Here is a 20,368-nt window from a genome sequence, read left to right as displayed (position 1 = left end):
GAAAACTTGATCTTTGAAGCTCCTGCTTTAGAGTTGGAATTGAGGGAGAGTCCTCTAAGAATAAATTCCACCTTTTTTAGGAAGACGTTATTAAACAAGATCAGGATGATGATGATGATGATGATGATGATGATCATCATCATCATCATCATTAGTAGTAGTAATAGTAGTAGTAGTAGTAATTACTTAATATTTTTATCATCCATGAAATTTAGAAATCAAGGATGTGCAGTTACATTACATGATGGTATTTTGGTCAATAATTTTTTATCTTTTAATTTTAATTCATTATTATCATTACTAGCAATAATATGCTTCTCCTAATCGACTTTATGTTTTAATAAATACAATCTAAGCATTGAGTTTGATAATGAACAGCTGTTTGTGACAATTTCTTGTTGATGTATACTAAACTGCGCCAAAGGATGAAGTAATGCTTGGAAGGATAATCTCATGACAACAGAATAATTACTATACTATCACAAAAGGAGGAAGTAATACCTGAAAAGATGGTCTAATGACAAGAGAACAGATACTACACTATTATAAATTGAGCAGTGAAAGATAATACTATAGTATATCAATAGAAGGACAGTATAGTTTGGGCTTTTGGCGGATATCAATTCTCCATTAATAATAAATTATTATTAAAATATTTATATTATTACTATTATTATTATTGTTGTTGCTATTATTACTATTATTGTTATTATTATTGCTACTATTATTATTATTATTACTATTATTATTGTTACTATTACTATTATTATTACTATTATTATTATTAGTCGTAGTAGTAGTAGTAGTAGTAGTGCTAGGAGTAGTTGTGTTATACTTTTGACACTCCTTCCCTATATCTATTTTTGTAAAATGTTTTTGACTTGTAATGGGAGTATGAGACGAATGGATTCACCAATTATTTTTATAACCAACGGCTGTGCTAAACAAACCAATGAAAACGTCCCAAAATTATTATAAAAATTGTCAAATTTTGGATTCAATCAGTTCGCCGTTTACTACGTCATGGACCGCATTTAATTCTTGGTCACCATCTTGGTTACTGATCTGAACTACGCCGCCATCTTGGTTACTGATCTGAACTATGCCGCCATCTTTGTTCAACACAATATCTCAGAACTTAAGAGGTTAACTACGCCACGGACCGCATTTGATTCTTGGTCACCATCTTGGTTACTGATCTGAACTACGCCGCCATCTTTGTTCAACACAATGTTTTAAAACTTAACAGGTTATGCGCCCAGCCACCGTCTTTTCTTTGACGGATCGGAATCTAAATTCGAATTGTGGCAGGTAAAATTTCTGGGATATCTAAGGATTCGAAAACGACACAAAGTCATACAATCTCCAACAGAGAATTCAAACGACCCCAAATTTCTCGAAAAAAACGCGACTGTTTTTGCAGAACTGATTCAATGTTTAGACGATAGAAGTCTGTCTCTGATTATAAGAGACACATTGGATGATGGGAGGAAAGCATTGAACATATTAAGAGAACATTATTTATCAAAAGGGAAACCGAAAATAATGTCACCATATACAGAATTAACGTCTTTGAAACGTAACAAGGATGAAATGATTACTGACTATGTTATAAGGGCAGAAACAACCGCCAATGCCTTAAAACTCTCAGGTGAAATAATAAGCGATAGCTTGTTGATATCAATGACCCTCAAGGGACTTCCAGCCGATTTTAAACCATTTACAACTGTTATAACTCAGAAAGATAAACCCATAAATTTTAGCGAATTTAAAGTGGCATTGCGCAGTTACGAAGAGACTAATCGTATGCTCGTGGACAATAACAACTCCAGCAATATTATGAAGTTCAAAAATGCTTCTCGAAAGCAGACACCACCAAATTACGCACCTCACCACAACGTATTTTCCAAAAGTAATTTTCCCAAGAAAAAGAATAAAGTAATCTGCTATAATTGTGGAAGACCCAACCACAAAAGTTTCCAATGTCGATATAAACGCTCTAAAATGGACTCTGTAAAAAACGTTGAGAATTTTGAGGAAGAACATACATTTCTATTCACATGTAACTTTTACAATACCACAAACGGTAAAAATGTCCTTGTAGACTGTGGTGCTACAGCGCACGTTATCACCAAGGAATTTGATTTTATTAATTTTGATTCAAACTTTAATCATTTAATCTTTAGTCATTTTGTTGAACTTGCCGACGGTAGTCAAATAAACGATATAGTCTTGAAAAGAGGCGATGCTAAAATATCACTAAAAATAATAAAGGCGAAATCTGTAACTGTATTCTAAAAAATGCTCTGTTCATACCTACATTTAAGCAAGACATATTTTCTGTGCAGGCTGCAATTAAATAAGGCGCGAATATACAATTTGGCCAAAATATATCAAAATTGACATACCCCAATAGAACTGTATTTGACATTAAAGAAAATGGTTGACTATATTATTTAAAAAGTATGGTTCCCTCAAAAACTGCCTGTCACGACTTGGAAACCTGGCATAAAATTCTAGGACACTGCAATACAGCTGATATTAAAAAATTACCAAATGTAGTCGAAGGCATGAAAATAATACCTTCAGACGATCTCCCAAATTGTGATGTGTGTGCACAGGGGAAAATGACAAAATATATAAGCAAAACACCAGACAAAAAAGCTACGAAAATTCTCTCACTTGTGCATTGTGACTTAGCAGGTCCAATCAGCCCGATGGGAAGAAACAATCTAAGGTACGTTTTGAACTTTATTGATGATTTTTCCGGTTTAATTATGGTTTATTTTCTAAAAAACAAATCTGACACTAACATCGCCACTAAGAAATATTTAGCTGATGTTGCCCCGTACGGTTCAGTAAAATGTATTCGCTCAGACAATGGGACTGAATTTACTAGTAAAGACTTTGAACTTCTATTAATTAACCACCGTATTAAACACGAGAAATCGGCGCCGTACTTCCCTTTTCAAAATGGCACAGCTGAAAGGGCATGACGAACCCTTTTTGAGATGACAAGATGCCTACTTATCGAATCGAAATTAGCGCATAGTTTATGGACATACGCTTTAATGGCAGCAGCATATATCAGAAATAGATCGTTCAATAAGAGGCTAGGAAAAACGCTGTATGAAGCGTTTTGCGGTGTAAAACCTAAAATAAACAGAATGCATCTATTTGGTTCTGATTGTTTTGCATTTATAGAAAACACCAGCAAACTAAACACTAAAAGCGAAAAAGGTATTTTCGTAGGTTATGATAAAAATATCCCGGCATACTTAATCTACTTTGCAGCTCAAAATGCCATAAAAAGGGTTAGATGTGTAAAAATCAATGATACATTAAATTTTAAAAATGACGATCCAGTGAATGAAAAACGTAAAATATTGCCTAGTATCTTAATTGATCACAATGAAAATATTAATAACAACGACAATTACAGTACTTCTGACGAAAATAGTAACCAGACATGTTGATACCCAATAAGGGAGTGAAAAAGGCCAGACTTCTTACAAATTGAAAAGATACAAGATTACGCCGTGGATTTACTGTTATTTGTTGAACAGCGCACCGGAAAGTTATAATGAGGCGATTAATTCACAAAGTCACCAAGAATGGGAACAAGCTATGGTATCCGAATTGAAAGCTTTATCTGAAAATAACACATACGAAATAGTGGCAAAACCAACAGATAAAAATATAATTTCTCACGCTGGGTTTTTTCCAAAAAAAAATCACAGTTTCTGGCAGTGAAACTTTTAAAGCAAGATTTGTGGCAAAAGGTTTCTCACAAATTCCTGGAGTGGAATATTGTGCAACATTTTCACCAACGACAAATTTAACGACAATTAGAATTTTATTACAACTTGCCACTCAATACAATTTAAAAATACATCAAATGGATGTAAAAAACGCTTATTTAAATGCTCCGATTGACTGTGAAATCTACATTTACCCTCCAGAGGGATTTAAAATGAAAAATAAAAATTGGGTGTGAAAATTAAATAAATCGTTATATGGACTAAAACAAAGTGCACACAATTGGAATTTAACACTCCATAATTATTTAATAAAACAGGAATTCAAACAATGTCTCGTAGACGCGTGCATGTATACCAAAAATGTAGGTAATAAATTGTTGATTTTGTTTTTTTGGGTTGACGATATATTACGCGCCTCAAACTGTGACAACACTTTAAGAGATGTTTAAAATGAATTAAATAAAAAATTTAAAATGGCCGATCTTAGACGACTGTCATGGTTCCTCGGTATAAAGTTTATCTGTGAAAATGAAACAATAATTATGAACCAATCACGATACATTGAAAAAATTCTGCTCAAGTTCGGAATGCAAGATTGTAAGCCGCGTTCAACTCCCGTTGAAATGGACATAAATAAAAATATAGGGACCGAAACAAAATTCATAGATAACTGAATATACAGGGAAATGATTGGAAGCCTCATCTACTTGATGACCGCAACAAGGCCTGACATACGTTACACTGTAACAAAGCTATCTCAAAACTTATCGAAACCGATAATTAAAGACCTTAATCGTGCAAAACAAATCCTTCATTACCTAAAAGGAACCAAGGAACAATCTTTAAGATTTAAAAAATCTACATATCCTCTAAATTTAGAAGGCTTTTCGGATTCGGATTGGGCTAACTCTGAGGATAGAAAGAGTATAGCGGGGTATTATTTTAGACTGTCAAAGACTGGACCTATGATCTCTTGAAAAACTAAAAAGCAACAAATTATTGCCCTTTCTACTTGTGAAGCAGAATATGTGGCTCTTACTCATTCCGCGCAGGAGGCAATTTTTCTGAACACCCTTCTAAAATCTATTTTAAAACCAGATCTAAGTAAAAAACCTATAGTAATTCATTATGATAATCAGAGCAGTATCTTATTAGCAAATAATTCTATGATACATCAAAGGTCGAAGCATATTGATATCAGATATCATTTTATAAGGGATGAAATAAGAAAAAAATCTATTGCTGTTACTTATGTGATGTCTGAGAATAATATAGCCGACATTTTCACTAAACCTATAAAAAGAATAAAATCAAGACACTTTATAACCGAACTTTTTCGAATATAATTATGAATATATCTCTTTTCAGAAAACCAAAAGGAGAAGCATGAACAGTTAAAATCACATCAAAAAAAAAAAAAAAAAAAAAATTGTAAAGTGTCCCGGGCACGACGTTAAACTGCAACCATTTCTACCTTACTAACCAAATTAACCAATTAATACCTAACATAATGTTTCCAGTTTTTGTTACAAAAAAAAAAAGAAAAGAAGAAAAAAAGCCACTTGTTAAAACCCTTTTGTAAACTTCCTATTTGTCAAATAGTTCTTTTTGTATCTTTTTTTTTTTTTGGCAAACATTTGTTAAAACAAAACAAAAAATGTATATTTGTGAATTTTTGTGCATATGTTTATATGTATTTGAAAAGTATTCTATTTGTATGTTTATATATATTTGAAAAGTGTTTATTTTTATATGTATCAAAAAAAAAAAAAAAAATGGCTTCTTTTTGCACACATTATACCAATATATTAATAATTCTTTTTGACCAATGAGAATAAAGACAAATTCCTCCCAAACCAGAGGAAGAGAAAGAAAAAAAAAAAACAAAAAAAACCCCAATTATTTTATTGGTTTATTTTTCTTTGTTCATTTATTTTTATTTATTTATTTTTCTTTCCTTTTCTCAAGTGAAACCAAAATTGAATCCGAAAGGATTTTTCCATTATATCAAAAAAAAAGGGAATGTAAAATGTTTTTGACTCCTAATGGGGGTATGAGACGAATGGATTCGCCAATCATTTTTATAACCAACGGCTGTGCTAAACAAACCAATGAAAACGTCTCAAAATTATTATAAAAATTGTGGAATTTTGGATTCAATCAGTTCGCCGTTTACTATGTCACGGACTGCATTTAATTCTTGGCTGCCATCTTGGTTATTGATCTGAACTACACCGCCATCTTTGTTCAACACAATATCTCAGAACTTAAGAGGTTAACTACGCCACGGACCGCATTTGATTCTTGGTCGCCATCTTGGTTACTGATCTGAACTACGCCGCCATCTTGGTTACTAATCTGAACTACGCCGCCATCTTGGTTACTGATCTGAACTACACCGCCATCTTTGTTCAACACAATATCTCAGAACTTAAGAGGTTAACTACGCCACGGACCGCATTTGATTCTTGGTCGCCATCTTGGTTACTGATCTGAACTACGCCGCCATCTTGGTTACTGATCTGAACTACGCCGCCATCTTGGTTACTGATCTGAACTACGCCGCCATCTTTGTTCAACACAATGTCCCAAAACTTAACAATTTTCATTGTCCGAGTAGATAGATAAGTATTAAGAAAATGTTTTCTTCAAGAGAAGAAATTATTTAATTGAATAGGTCATCAAATTCTTATGGCTGCATGGCCCTCACTACATATCTATGTAATCTATTATGATATCATTTTATGTTTAACATTTGTTTTTTTTCTTTGGTACGCAACAAAATTATTTTACTGAATAGGTAATTAAATTGAATACGCAACCACCATTTTGCCAAGATGACTTTATCGGACATTATTAATCATGACTTGTATTCAAGAAACATTTATTTGCAAAAATAGTCTTTGCAGATGTGTGGTATAGTCACTACATACCTACGTTATCTGGTACAATAAGTCAGTATATACCTACGTTATCTGCTATCTTAACTTTATATATCAGGTTGGTGCAAAAATAATGTTTTTTTATGGTCAATTTCATGTAAAAAAAACATTATTTTTACACCAAGCTAATACTTTCTATTGTGTTACTTTTGGTCTCAACATCCTGCAAGACGCTGGCATGTTTCCCTATTTGATGTTGGAGTCATCTGTTTTTTGGTACCTTAACTTCATATAATTTCCAATGTCTCTGCATTCTGTAAGATGCTTCCCTGTGCTCTCTTTTTACTATGGAAGTCAGTCCAGACAAGGCACGAAGCCAGTTAATATAAGGAGCTAATCATAATAATAAAAAGAGAAAAGATGACAGAATTACATGAAGACAAATTTAGCCTGAAAGATCCGATGCCATCAGCGTTCAATCATCTGAACACCAAACAGAATAACCAAAAAGTAAGCCTTTCAAACGTTTGATAAGGAAAGAAGGGGTAGAAGGTTGGCTGAAAAAAAAAAAAAAAGTTTACCCCTAAGGCGTGAGTGCAAACTCTATACAATGCTCCCAGTGCAAACTATGTATCTACAAGAATTGTAATGATTTTAACTGAAAGGTGGTAGATGACCCAGATTTTTGTTTGTTGCAAATGTTGATGTTGCCTGCCCAATCGATGGCTGAACTGTGACACATATGGATGTAGATAGTGCCTCACTTGATGTTGAAGCCACTTTCTGCTACCTGAGTGACATGTTGAATGCTGGTGGTGGCGATTACGTTTACATGTTTTTATCCGTTTTTTTTATTTTTGAAATCCACATTACCCATGATGAAAATGATTAGTATAGCAGGCGTGTTTCAAACGGAACTTCATGTCAACCCAGGCAACACCGGGTACCCATGCTAGTATACTATAAATATGTCCATATTGTTATTTTATATCAAATCAATTGTACTGGATCTTTGATAGCTTATGCCTTACTTCCAGTTATACCTGCACTGAAATGTACTTTCATCATAGTTATATCGCAACTTAACTCTATACTAAATAGATGTTTAATTGTTTCTCTCAAAACTGTGCAAATGGCGCTGCTAGCAATGCTACGCATATCCAATTATATCCAATAGATATTTTTGCCTCCAAGACGACTGCCTGTGCTTGTTATTCATGATAAACATTATCCAAAATTCTTATACTCCAAAACTCTACCTAAAAACCTGTACACCCTAATGTGTATTTATACTGTATTCTGTAAGTTATAATCATCTCTCCTGAAAACTAACCAATTGTTCTTCTTCCCAAGTTGCTATTAAATCACATGCATTGCACGTACCTTTGGAGAGGGGGTTAGCTTTCGGTCCTTAACTTTAGCAGGCTGACCTTTTAAAAATCGATACACACTAACCATCTATAGATTTCTGTTGCTAAGGCATGCATTAGCATATATTCTTATCCTCTAGCTTAGCTATAAAATAGATACTTATTATCCATAATCTTGTATGTAGATTTAAATGTGATCTATATTAAAATAGCAATCTCTATATCTCTTTCCCTTACATGAATGCATATAATACAAAAAGCAATACAAAAAAACTGAGCTGATACTCTTTATTATGCAAAATCCAATTTCGAATTTTTAACAAAAGGTGAAGTTATCTTTCCTCATTAGAAGTCAGAAGAACTTTATTAAGAAATATACTTAATATATACAATTTCTATATGTTTATATACAATTTCTATATGTTCATATTTCTATTTATACTAAATTATACATACTGAATACGCCAAAACTTATACTTTACTTCCAGATATACCTGTACTGAATTGAATCATAGATATGTCGCTACTTTACTCTACATTGAATAGATACATTTTATTATTCCTCCTTTTGCCTTAAATATCCAGAGTTTGGGCATCAAATTTTATTTTAATTCCTGATATCAATTTAATCATATTTTAACATATTATCCTATTCCTAAACTAACATATTAACAATATTTTAAACAAATATTAACTCCTCCATCTAAAACCAACCAGTTGCAAATTTAGTTGCTTCCACTGCATAAATTTTTACTTAGCCTCTCCTTCAGTAAAAACGAAATGGAAAGCATAGTAATGTCCATTTTAATTATTCTGAAGAGTGTAATTTTTCAGTAGATATATTAACTTTAATAACTAACCCATTTAATTTATTTAAAAAAAAACAAAAAAACATTTTGATTTACCTATGTATTTGTGACCTATTTGAGTTATGAAAAGACTAATACAGAGTGACCGAAAGAAAAACGGGCCCCAACCCTAATTAGGCCTCGTTTCTTAGTGTTTTGTCCGAATGAAATGAAACTTTGATCATAACTAGTTTATTATATGCAAAACATCACATGAAAACATTAGGATCTTTGGCCTTTTTTTCTCCATTCTACAGCATATGTTCTAGATGGCCTCCATTTAGCTTTTGTTTTTTTTTGGGGTCACCCTGTATTTATTAGAAGTTTTCAGGCAATATAGTTACTGACTTTCCATTCTCTTTTCTTTATTTCTTACAAAGGAATCACTGCTTATCAAAGCCCAGAGGCCACTCGAGGATAAGGGTTAATGAGTGTACAGTAGTCAAAAGGATAATATTATAGTAATCTTTAGAAATGTAAATTTGGTTAATTGGATTACTAAAAGGGAACAGCTCATCAAGAACTTATTTATGTTGGACTTGAAGACAACCAGCTGGAAAGCAGGGAAACGGAAGAGAGTTCCACAGGTGTGCAGTTCTAATAAAGAAGCTTTGTTCATAGAATCCACGTTTAGGTCTAAGCACAGATGAAAAGTGAGGGAAACTATTAATAGTGTTTTCAGCTAAATGAGTGCTTCTCATGAATGTTTGGCGAGGGGGGACTATAGATTGGAGCTCAGACGACCGCTTGCCTGAAAATAACGATAAAGAAGAGACAGGCTCGTAATGTCTCTTTGGTGGGAAAGAGGTTGCAGGAAAGAGAAAAGGGAATCTCCCACTAAGCTACTAAGTCTATTTTGAACTCAAGGCAGGATCTAGCAGCTTCTGCCCAAATGTGGCAACAATCCTCCATCCTTGGACGTACCTGGCTTTTATATAGGTAGAGAATTGCATCAACAGTGAGATATCTACTGGATAGATAGAAGGATCTCACCTTTTTTCCAGTGCCCATGGCAATGAATTTGATGTACGTGTTCGATTTCAGATCAAGCCCAGAAGCTTGTCAAAATATGCAGCTTCCCCAAGATGAGAACCATTCATTTCAATTGTTGCCATATAGGGACATAATACTGTAGGTTTACAATAGCAGAGGCTACATACAAATTTAATATGTCTACACTATTAGGCACTGCCTGATGTAACTGTATCATGACATTTTGTACACATTTAGGCGTTAAACTAAGATCTTATGTTAGTTCCGAGGAGCGCCACAATCACGAACTCACTATCTATAGAGGAAGTAGTTCCTATTTGCCTCTCTACATTTCCTGTACTTCCAGGACTCCCACTTAACACAACCACCATTCATACTTATCAGGACTCTGCTGGGTTTTCACTGCTCTTAACTTTTCACTCAATACAGACACTTACCATATCTTCCACATACTCCTACTTATAGATAATAATTTCTCCCTTGATAAAATCCGCTTCCACTAATTGACTGATCAGTATACATTCTATTATTCTGCTATTCGCTTCTCCTCCCTTTAAACGAACGGTTTGAAACTTATAATCCTTCCGCCATGTTTTGGCATATCCATTTGTTACATTACAAACTTGAGAGAGAGAGAGAGAGAGAGAGAGAGAGAGAGAGAGAGAGAGAGAGAGAGAGAGATACAGAGAATTCCACTCACTCCCATCTTCGTTGTCTTTATTTATTAACTTGAACCGTATTTGCTTTTCTTACGAACTTGAAGATTACACCAAGCAGCAAGCGATAGAGAGGGGGATACAGGGGGAGAAAGAGACAGACAGATAGAGAAAGAGACAGTTGGAGAGAGAGAGAGAGAGAGAGAGATCAGCCTGGTTATAATTTTATTTAGGTTACTCATTCAAGCACGCGTTATAATGGTATTCTAAGGCAATTACAGTGGCAAGTTACCTTGGCCGATTCGATAGCACTCGTTTTTTAATTTACCCATTTTATAATTAGCGTTTGCGCCTGGGAACTGCCGGTAACTTTTTTTTTCTTAACACTTTTTTCTTTTTCATATAACTTACTGGTCGACATTAGCACATCTTCGATGGCTACTCTCCATGAAATCGCATAGTCCAAGTACATTTTATGGGGGGGGGGAGGGTGGTACAACCACTGTAGTTTAAAATACGATCTAAGCACCCCAAAAATGGTCTTAAAACAACTGAATGCTTAATTGAATTTAGGAGACCTTATTCCTCAACTTCAAAATAAATGACTTATTCTACCACTAATCCTAAGTTCGAGCTGCATTCCAAAATTTAGAGTTAGTGCTAGTCAGACATTTTATATACAATTTTTCAAGATTAAAGTCGCCAATGCTTAAGCGACAAGCAAACAGTTAATTGTTGTAGAGACAACTATTAATAAAAGAAATGAAATAAAAAAAAATTAAACACAGTTACAGTCTGTATAAAAGATGCTTGAATTTTACTGCATTTGGTATCAGGTATTTGTTGATTTTTATTATTGTTTACAATTTCTTAACTGTTAACTATTCTACACTTTAACAAATGACTGTATTGTTTCTAAGACTGTTAAGCATTTTTTTTTTTTGTTTTTCGATGGGAGATAAATTCTGTATGTTTTACTTCTGGAGAGGATTTTGTGTGATTTTACTACATTACGAGTCAGACATTAAGTTACAATTATATTAAAGATTAGTAACCTGTCTCAAAAAGTTAGAATGTCCTAGAAATGAGGGACCATTTTATTAAATTTATATGAAAAAAATGATCCACCACTATTCACTCTAATATATTTTATTCTAAATATCCACATGTAATCGCCTAAAAAAGCAAAATCTCATTTTGTGAGGGGGGTTGCTAAGGGTCCTCTTCTGCTTTTAAATATAGTCATAATTTATTTTTTTAAATTGACAAACTTAATGTTTTCCTTTTAAATATTTTCTCAAAAACTTTCATCTTGTGCTGTTTTCCCCTATATACATTTCTGCCATTTTTACCTACCCTCCCCGATCTCCCCTTACCCTCCCTGATTTCCCCTTATGAATGATTAAAAATTCTGGTGCCAGTTTTGCAGATTTTTGTAGAAAATTTTATTTTGTAAATATTAATTCATCCTATATTTATAAAAAATTTATTCTGCAATATTCAATATTTAGGTATGCCATTATTGTGATGTTTAATTTTTAATATATTTCAATTTAATTTTTACTATAACCACTGTTTAATTATATGATTTATTTCTTTGAAAACAAAATATACCCTCCCCGAAAATCAGATAAAACTAGCTGATAAAATGTGAAAGCCTTCTGGAGGAGCAAACTGCTTCAATATAATTCCAGAAATATATAATGAGAAAACATGGAACATTTTTTATATTGAATATACTATATTCATATTATCTTTATGTAGAATAAGAAGTTAAAATATGGTATTTTTCTTTGTTGGGGATTTTTTTTAGTTTTGTATTAGCGGTTTTTGAAAAATTCAGACAACAAAAATAAAAAAATCTAGCAATTATCTGGAGATTTCTTTTCTCTGATCTAGCGAGTTTTTAAAATCTCAATTGGCAACACTGACTGGGTGTTGATCAATATCCTTATTACACCACCTCTCTCCACCTGCTCTTGACATTCCGATAGTTGTTCTTACCATGAGGAGTTGGGGGTGTCTATTCCGAGAGTCGTTCGTAACATGAGGGGGTTGGGGTTGGGCAGCAACAACAACACTAACAACAATAATCTTACTTTAATTTTATTCGAGAGGGAGCATGCTTCCGAGCAACGCCAGTTAGTGGGTACTGCTGGTATGTAATATATTGATGTTGGCATTCTGTAGATATTCGGCGTAAATGGAGACGCTCTGATATTATTGTAGCTATTTTGTTAAAACGGTAAAAGTATTTATCCAAGCTTGCAGGGACGCATGGCATAGTCAGGTTGTAAAATAAGCTTAAATATGATATTTTAATTCTTGCAGATTTCGTATATAATATTATAGAGTATAGAGTTAATGTTCTGTTGACTTTTATATATTATAAAGTTGCAATTTCAAAAATAAAAAATATATCTATATGACTTGGGTTCATCAGCTTGAATCAAAACCGAATCCCAAACTATATATATATATATATATATATATATATATATATATATATATATATATATATAAACTTTAGTTCCTTCAGCTATAATCGAAACTGAAACCAAAACTTATGAGGAATTCTTGGTAAAATTATTTATAAAAAAAATACATGACTTAAGTGCCATCAGCTATAATTGAAACCGAAACCAAAATTATGAAGAATTCGTAGTAAAATTATTTATTACAAGAAATGAAAGTACATAACAATTAAACGACTCGGATATAAGCGTAACACAGAAAATAACACACACGTTATCATATTAATATATAGATACACTGTTTTATGGTTTGTTTTTAACGCGTTTATTTTTCTTTTTATTAAAAGATTAACTATTTCACCCTTAATATTTTTATATTTACTTTTTTAGTGCAGAAGAAATTGATTTTATTCAATAGGTAATCAAATTGAATTTGCAGTCAATCACATCTGAGAAAGTTTTATTGGATATTAATATAGATTATGGGTTGTTATCACGGAATATTTATTTGCTTTCATATTCATTGTGGTATTAGATGTCATCTGACAAAACCTTTGATCTATTTAGTATATATACTCTGTGGATATTATTCGGGTAATCATGGAAATCTTATTTATCCACTTTTATTCAACCCCAATATTGAGAACTCAATAAGAGCTCAGGAGAAAACTGAAAGTAGGTGACCATGTCTCAGACTGGTGTAAGTATGGAAAAAAATAATTGACTATTCTTATTATTTGGATTCTTTGGATTACTGTTCTCATCTTGAGTGTTATTTTCACAATGTTTTGGTCGATTTAACCTCCGACCTTCTTCAGGTGTGTCTCGTCAAACTCAAGAATCTTTCTGTAAAACTCTGAAATCTGCATGGAATTTCGAACAAAACCCTTTATTTAATCCATGGGGGTTGCATGGTCTTGTTCTGTCAACCAAAATAAAAAATAAAATAATACATACATAAATATAGCAGGCCACCCAGTGGTAAAATATGCTTAAATATGATATTTTAATTAATGCAGATTTCATATTTATTATTTTATCATATTGGACCCAATATATAGTAACAATTTAAAATGTTTTTAAAAAATTGACTTGTGCGCCACCACCGAGAATCAAAATCCAAACCAAAACGTTTAGCTTATGATTTATTTTTCCTTTGATATTAATACCTGAAAAATGAAGACATGTTTGCTGCAGGACTAAAAATTAAAACATGAACCAATAGCTATTACGTTATGCATGCATATTCATAATGTTGTCATTTGACCATCACCTAGCAAATTCTAGTTTTTTTAATTTTTACACTTTTGCACCAATTTTCCCTGGCTAAAACCCAAATAAAAAGTTTTGCATGTGTTCGAATACCCTATATATTAAGTTTCATATCTGCAGACCACAAACTGACAGAGGAGTTTGGTAGGCAAAATTTTAAAAACAAATATATATATATATATACGCATACATAAATATATATAGAAAGAGGTTTGTGTTTACTATAATCTTTTTATACAAATATTACGCAAGTATAAATCATATAGAATATCTGCATAAATATAATTACACGCAATAGAATACTAAAGATGATCATCCCATAAGAGAACCGAAAAAAACTAATAGGGAATTAAAATGAATGTTTAAAAGAATATGCAAATTAGCTAGATCTTTTGCAGATGAACAACAATTCCACAACCTATATATAACAAAGTTGTATTTTCTTTGTAAATAAACAGAAAAAAAGTTTTTAATATGAATATCAATACACACACACACACACAAAACATTTATAGGAAATGAAAAAATTAGGCCTAAAAGTAGACGTATTAGCTAACATAAAAATAACAAACTTCCTGGACGTCATGTTAAATTTAGAAAAAAACACATATGAACCCTACTTAAAAGATAACGCTACTCCAATATACGTAAACCCCAAGTCCAACCACCCACCATCAATTATAAAACAGATTCCTAACTCGATCGTAAGTAGACTCAGAAATAACTCAAGCAATGAAAATGCATTAAACAGGTCAACCAATATGTATGAAACAGCCCTAGTGGATACAAAAATATTGATATCAAATATAAGCAACAAAACACCAATAACTATAATAAAATTAAAAATAGAAGAAAAATAAATATAATCTGGTATACGGCCCCATACAATCAAATGTTAAAACAAAACTTGGCAAGAAATTACTAGATCTTATCGAAAAGCACTTTTCAGCAACCAACCCCTTACACAAAATATTCTATAAAAATACCCTAAAGTTATCCTACAGCTGCTACGAAAATTTAGAGATGATAATTAAAGCACATAACAAAATATTAAATAAAAACAATGTAAACAACAACAAAATAAACAATAAAAAAAGTAAACAACATGACAAAAATAAAACTAACACAAAAGACACATATATAACCAGCAGAAATAATAATAATATTTATAATAAACCAACTCCGGACAACAACAACCATACTAGAAATAAAAATAAAAATACTAATAACGAACAAGATAAATGCAACTGTAGATACTGCACACTTTGCCCACTTCAAAATAAATGTCTAACCAAAAGCATAGTTTACCAGGCCACAATATTTGCGAAAGAAAACCCGAATAACAAGAAATATTACGTAGGTATGACTTCCTTAGATTTCAAAACTCGATATTATGACCACAAAAGTACATTCAACAATAAAAAACACTGTATGAAAACAACGCTAGCAAATAAATACTGGGAACTCAAGGAAAACGACCGTTCACCGGTAGTCGAATGGAAAATAGTAAGACAAGCAAACACCTGTAGAGACCTAGACGACCCATGTAGATTATGCATTCATGAAAAATTTGCTATTCTGTACTTTAAAGAACCTCAACGTCTATTGAACTGTAGGAGAGAAATAGCGAACAACTGTGTTCATAGGATAAAATTTAGGATAGAGATACAAAATAACTTTAAAACTAACAAAAACAAAAGAAAATAAATAAATATAATAAATAAACATGCATATCCAAAAACTATCATACATATATATATATATATATAAAACTAACATTAAAAAAAAACTAACCTAGATTTAAAACAGGTCAAGACATTAGATATCCAGGCTAAATAGAACACACACAAAGAATCAGGTCAACCAGAGGTCAAATGGGCCTTTGTCTTATAAATGCATGTCCATTGGCTGATAGGAAGGGCACGGTGGATACTAGAAAGCTGATTGGCTAACTAAAATCTTAATAGAAGGTGCATATATAAAAACAACAGACAACCACAAAATTTGCGCATAAGCCTGGAGAATCCTAGATTGGATGAAACACGGAATATTCAGTGTAGCTTAATCGCCATATATATTTTATAAATTACTAACTAGCTCTACCTACGTATTGAGCACTTTTGAAGTAAATACTTAAAGTTCACGCATAAATTTATACTTCTGTATATTAATTTTATGTGAGTAAATGAAGTAGTTATATATATATATATATATATATATATATATAGAGAGAGAGAGAGAGAGATAAAAAAAGGAACAAATCAAACATCTGTGTATCTCTTTGGTAGTACAAAATCATAGAGCTGAGAAGCTGTGACTGAAATAACACCCTGTATGAAACCTTTTTTAAAATCTGTCTTCATATTTATAAATATTCAAAATTGTGGTAATATTTGAATCTATGACAGTTGCAAATTTTAACCGAAAACTGAGGGCTTTAATTTTGATCTTTGAGAGTTCTTTACTGGGAAGATTTTGTATTAGATCAGGGCGTCCATTGGTTCTCAATTTGCTTTTTGAGATTGATTTTGTAAGTTTATTCTCCAGTTTGAAAATATGGTGGGTGTTGAATCTGTGAACTGATTTATTTATATTTGTAAAAAATTTGTGTATCGTTGTGTGAACTCTCTTCCTGATCTACATTAATGATCTTCCAAATCACATCCTTACATCATTCGTAGACATTTATGCTGATGCCATTATCATATATGGTAGCACATCAAAGACTGTCAATGACAAAGTTCTCTCTGATTCTCTCTCTTCTGATCTTGAGCATGTGGTACAATGGGGAAAGAGGTGGCTGGTTACTTTTAATGCATCTAAAACCAAGCTTCTATCTTTACATCATCAACCTTCTGATGCCCATCTGGCATCACTTGAAATGAATGGCTCTCATCTTGGGGAAGCTGCATGTTTTGACAAGCTTCTGGGCTTGACCTTTACTCCTGATCTGAAATGGAACACGTACATCAAATCCGTTGCCATGGGCACTGGAAAAATGGTGGTATCCTTCTATCAATCCAGTAGATATCTCACTGCTGATGCAATTCTCTACCTATATAAGAGCCAGGTACGTCCAAGGATGGAAGATTGTTGTCACATTTGGGCAGAAGCTGATAGATCCTGCCTTAACAGAGTTCAAAATAGACTTAGTAGTTTAGTGGGAGATTCCCTTTTCTCTTTCCTGCAACCTCTTTCCCACAGAAGAGACATTGCGAGCCTGTCTCTGCTTTATCGTTATTTTCAGGTAAGTGCTCATCTGAGCTTCAATCTATGGTCTCCCACCCCTCGCCAAACTTTCATGAAAAACACTTGTCTAGCCAAAACCACTATCAATAATTTCCCATACTCTTTATCTGTGCCTAAACCTAAATGTAGATTCCATGAACAAAGTTTCTTTTTTAGAACTGCACACCTGTGGAACTCTCTTCCGTTTGCTTGCTTTCCAGCTAACTACAATTTGATTGTCTTCAAGTCCAACGTAAACAAGTTCTTGATGAACCGCCCCCCCCCAGTAATCCAATTTACAAAATTCCCACTACTTATGTTTACTACACTATAATCACATTCACTAATGTATACCCATTAATTCCTATCCTCGAGTGGCCTCCGGGCCTTGATAAGTGGTGATTCCGGTGTAAAAAATTTTTTTTGAAAAAGTCGATAGCTAATGATTAGGCTTCATGGAATAAATAGGAACTTTGCTGGTTGAAAAGATTCGCTGAAGTATTTTTTTAATATAATCCGGGAAAAGATGGTGTGAATATTTCAAATATTTAAATGTATTTTTGGGTTTCAATTTTTCTTGTATAAATTTAAGCAGAAAAGTTCACCTGTTGTTGTTGGAGTTGGCAGCAATTAATATAGTTTTGTATTTTTGCATCTTTTGCTTGGTGTTCGATTTTAACAGAATAATGAGATTGATGGAAATAGCATTCTGACGAGATAAAAAGGGAAAAAACAAGTTATATATCCATCAATGTTTCGTCTTTATTGTAAGACTTCTTCTTGATGAATGAATTGAAGGAAATAAAATACCAGTACAATATTTGAAAATATGGCTGTTGTAATGAATAGTATGACTATTCTATTTCAGAACGAAAAAGTCGTTTGAAATTTAATAAAAATTATAGCGTTCTGAAAGAGAGTAAGAATGTTTTTATAATATTTTAAAAATTATGATGCAACTGAAACGAGGTGAGTGTATCTCTGTCATGTGATTCATTGACGGATAATAAGTATTAATTATTATAAGTGGTGTTTTCTATGGTGGGAGAAAGTTAACATTTTTCTAAAATTAAATTATATTCTTTTAATAGGAGTTTGCACGGATTCCAGAAGTCTCTGTCGTGGTTTATTTGAAATAAATTATTTATTTTTGCTTGTTTGAAGTCAAAAGTATGATTGTGCTCCAATGAAAGAGAGAATAATGCATTCTGAGAATTGAGATTTCTTATATCTTCCTTATGTTTATTGAGCCTTTTCTATAACTTATGTTGGATTTCACCAGTTGATATTGAAACTGAAACTATGAGATCTGTTGTTCTAACAATTGAGCTGTTTGGACTTTCTTATAAATAGAGCTTAAAACATTACCTTAAAATAATTATAGCTTTGGCACAGAATCAGAGATTTATGATTTAAGTCATGTTTTAAAATGTGAACTAAATTATAAGAATAAATAAGTGGGTAAACATTATCAATCACTTTAGAACTTGTTTTAATAGGTAGAAGCAATTTATTTTGCTATAACTACATATTGTACGTAGCTCTTTCACAATTATATAATTCTCCCGGCCTGGTGAAAATATGTGAAGGAAGCATATATTAGTGTGTGTGTGTGCGTGTGTGCACACATTATATATATATATATATATATATATATATATATATATATATATATATATATATATATATATATTATAGGGTGGAATGATAAATTTGTCACTTTAAAGAAAACAACGCTATAGCTTTATCTGAAAATTTTTATTGAAAAAATCAATTCAGGTAACTTGATTATGTAGTAGAGCTGACATCTATTCAATGTAGCTGCCTTCAGCCTCAATCACAACCTCAATATGGGTCCGGAACCGGGAGTATGCCTTTTCCACAAGCGCAGCGGGAGCTCAGTGAATACTTGGCATATGGCAACGATCAGGCTGGCTTTGGTGCTGTGGGAGGTCATGTTGGTAATGTTCTCGACACATGACCAAACATCCAGTGGGTTCAGGTCAGAGGGGGAGAGGGCCAGTGGGAGAAGGGTACAAAATCGTAGCACTCTTTTTTTTTGGACTTGTGTGAGCTGGTGTTGAGTTCTGCTGCCACACCCAGGGTCTGCCATCAGTCACCTGATTGCACCAGGTGATCACCACACTCTTCAACACATCCAGGTACACTTTGGAGTTGACTTTCAAACCGACTTCAAAGATGTGAGGTGACATGATGTGGCCCTCACTTGAAACCACATCAAAAACTATAACCGTTGCTGGAAACTTTGTTGAGCTGTGAACTCAAGCGTTAAACCACCTGGATTTGCATTTTGAGGGTGCTGGCAATGGTCCTGTTGTCATAACTCGGATCGGTAGCGAGCATGAGTTGTACAGCGATGCATCTCCAATCCTCTCGTTGAACATTGTGTTACTTTCAGACATGGTAGAAGGTTTCTATCACTCTTGGGATTTGTACACAACCAGCCAACTAGTAGATGATCTGTAAGAAAAAAAAGAAAATCGGACTTCATCAAAAAGAAATGGAATCATGTCATCTTTCTATAGTGACAGTTTTATTGTCCAGACTATATATATATATATATATATATATATATATATATATATATATATGGAACGATACATTTTAAGCTTCCATATTTGGGTAGAGCAATGTCGGAAATGTATCTCACCCGCTGCTTAATTGGCTATAAAGCTAGTCCCTCTGTTTGTCTGTAAATAAACAAGTAGCTTGAGCACTGTAAAAGCGGTGAGCAAGTGTCTATTTAAATGGACATTTGATGATGTCATTTGCAAGCACTGATCCCATGGGCCAGAGGTTAGAACTGCCGACTACCAACGTGATGATTATAGATTCAATCCCTGGTCCAGCGACTGATACAGCA

The 20,368-nt window shown here is 33.0% G+C and overlaps 1 protein-coding gene across 1 annotated transcript in view; it reads right to left on the bottom strand.

Annotated features, from left to right (window-relative positions):
* LOC145263940 (uncharacterized) overlaps positions 1-20,368 on the bottom strand; it is a 756,801-nt gene that overhangs the window by 140,158 nt on the left and 596,275 nt on the right. The window lies entirely within an intron of this gene.

Source organism: Euprymna scolopes, chromosome 39, assembly GCF_053919585.1.
Source record: "Euprymna scolopes isolate OS-2025 chromosome 39, ASM5391958v1, whole genome shotgun sequence".
In the NCBI taxonomy this organism is placed as follows: domain Eukaryota; kingdom Metazoa; phylum Mollusca; class Cephalopoda; order Sepiida; family Sepiolidae; genus Euprymna; species Euprymna scolopes.
The sequence above is the reverse complement of the archived record's forward strand: the minus strand, read 5'-3'. Positions and strand labels throughout refer to the sequence as shown.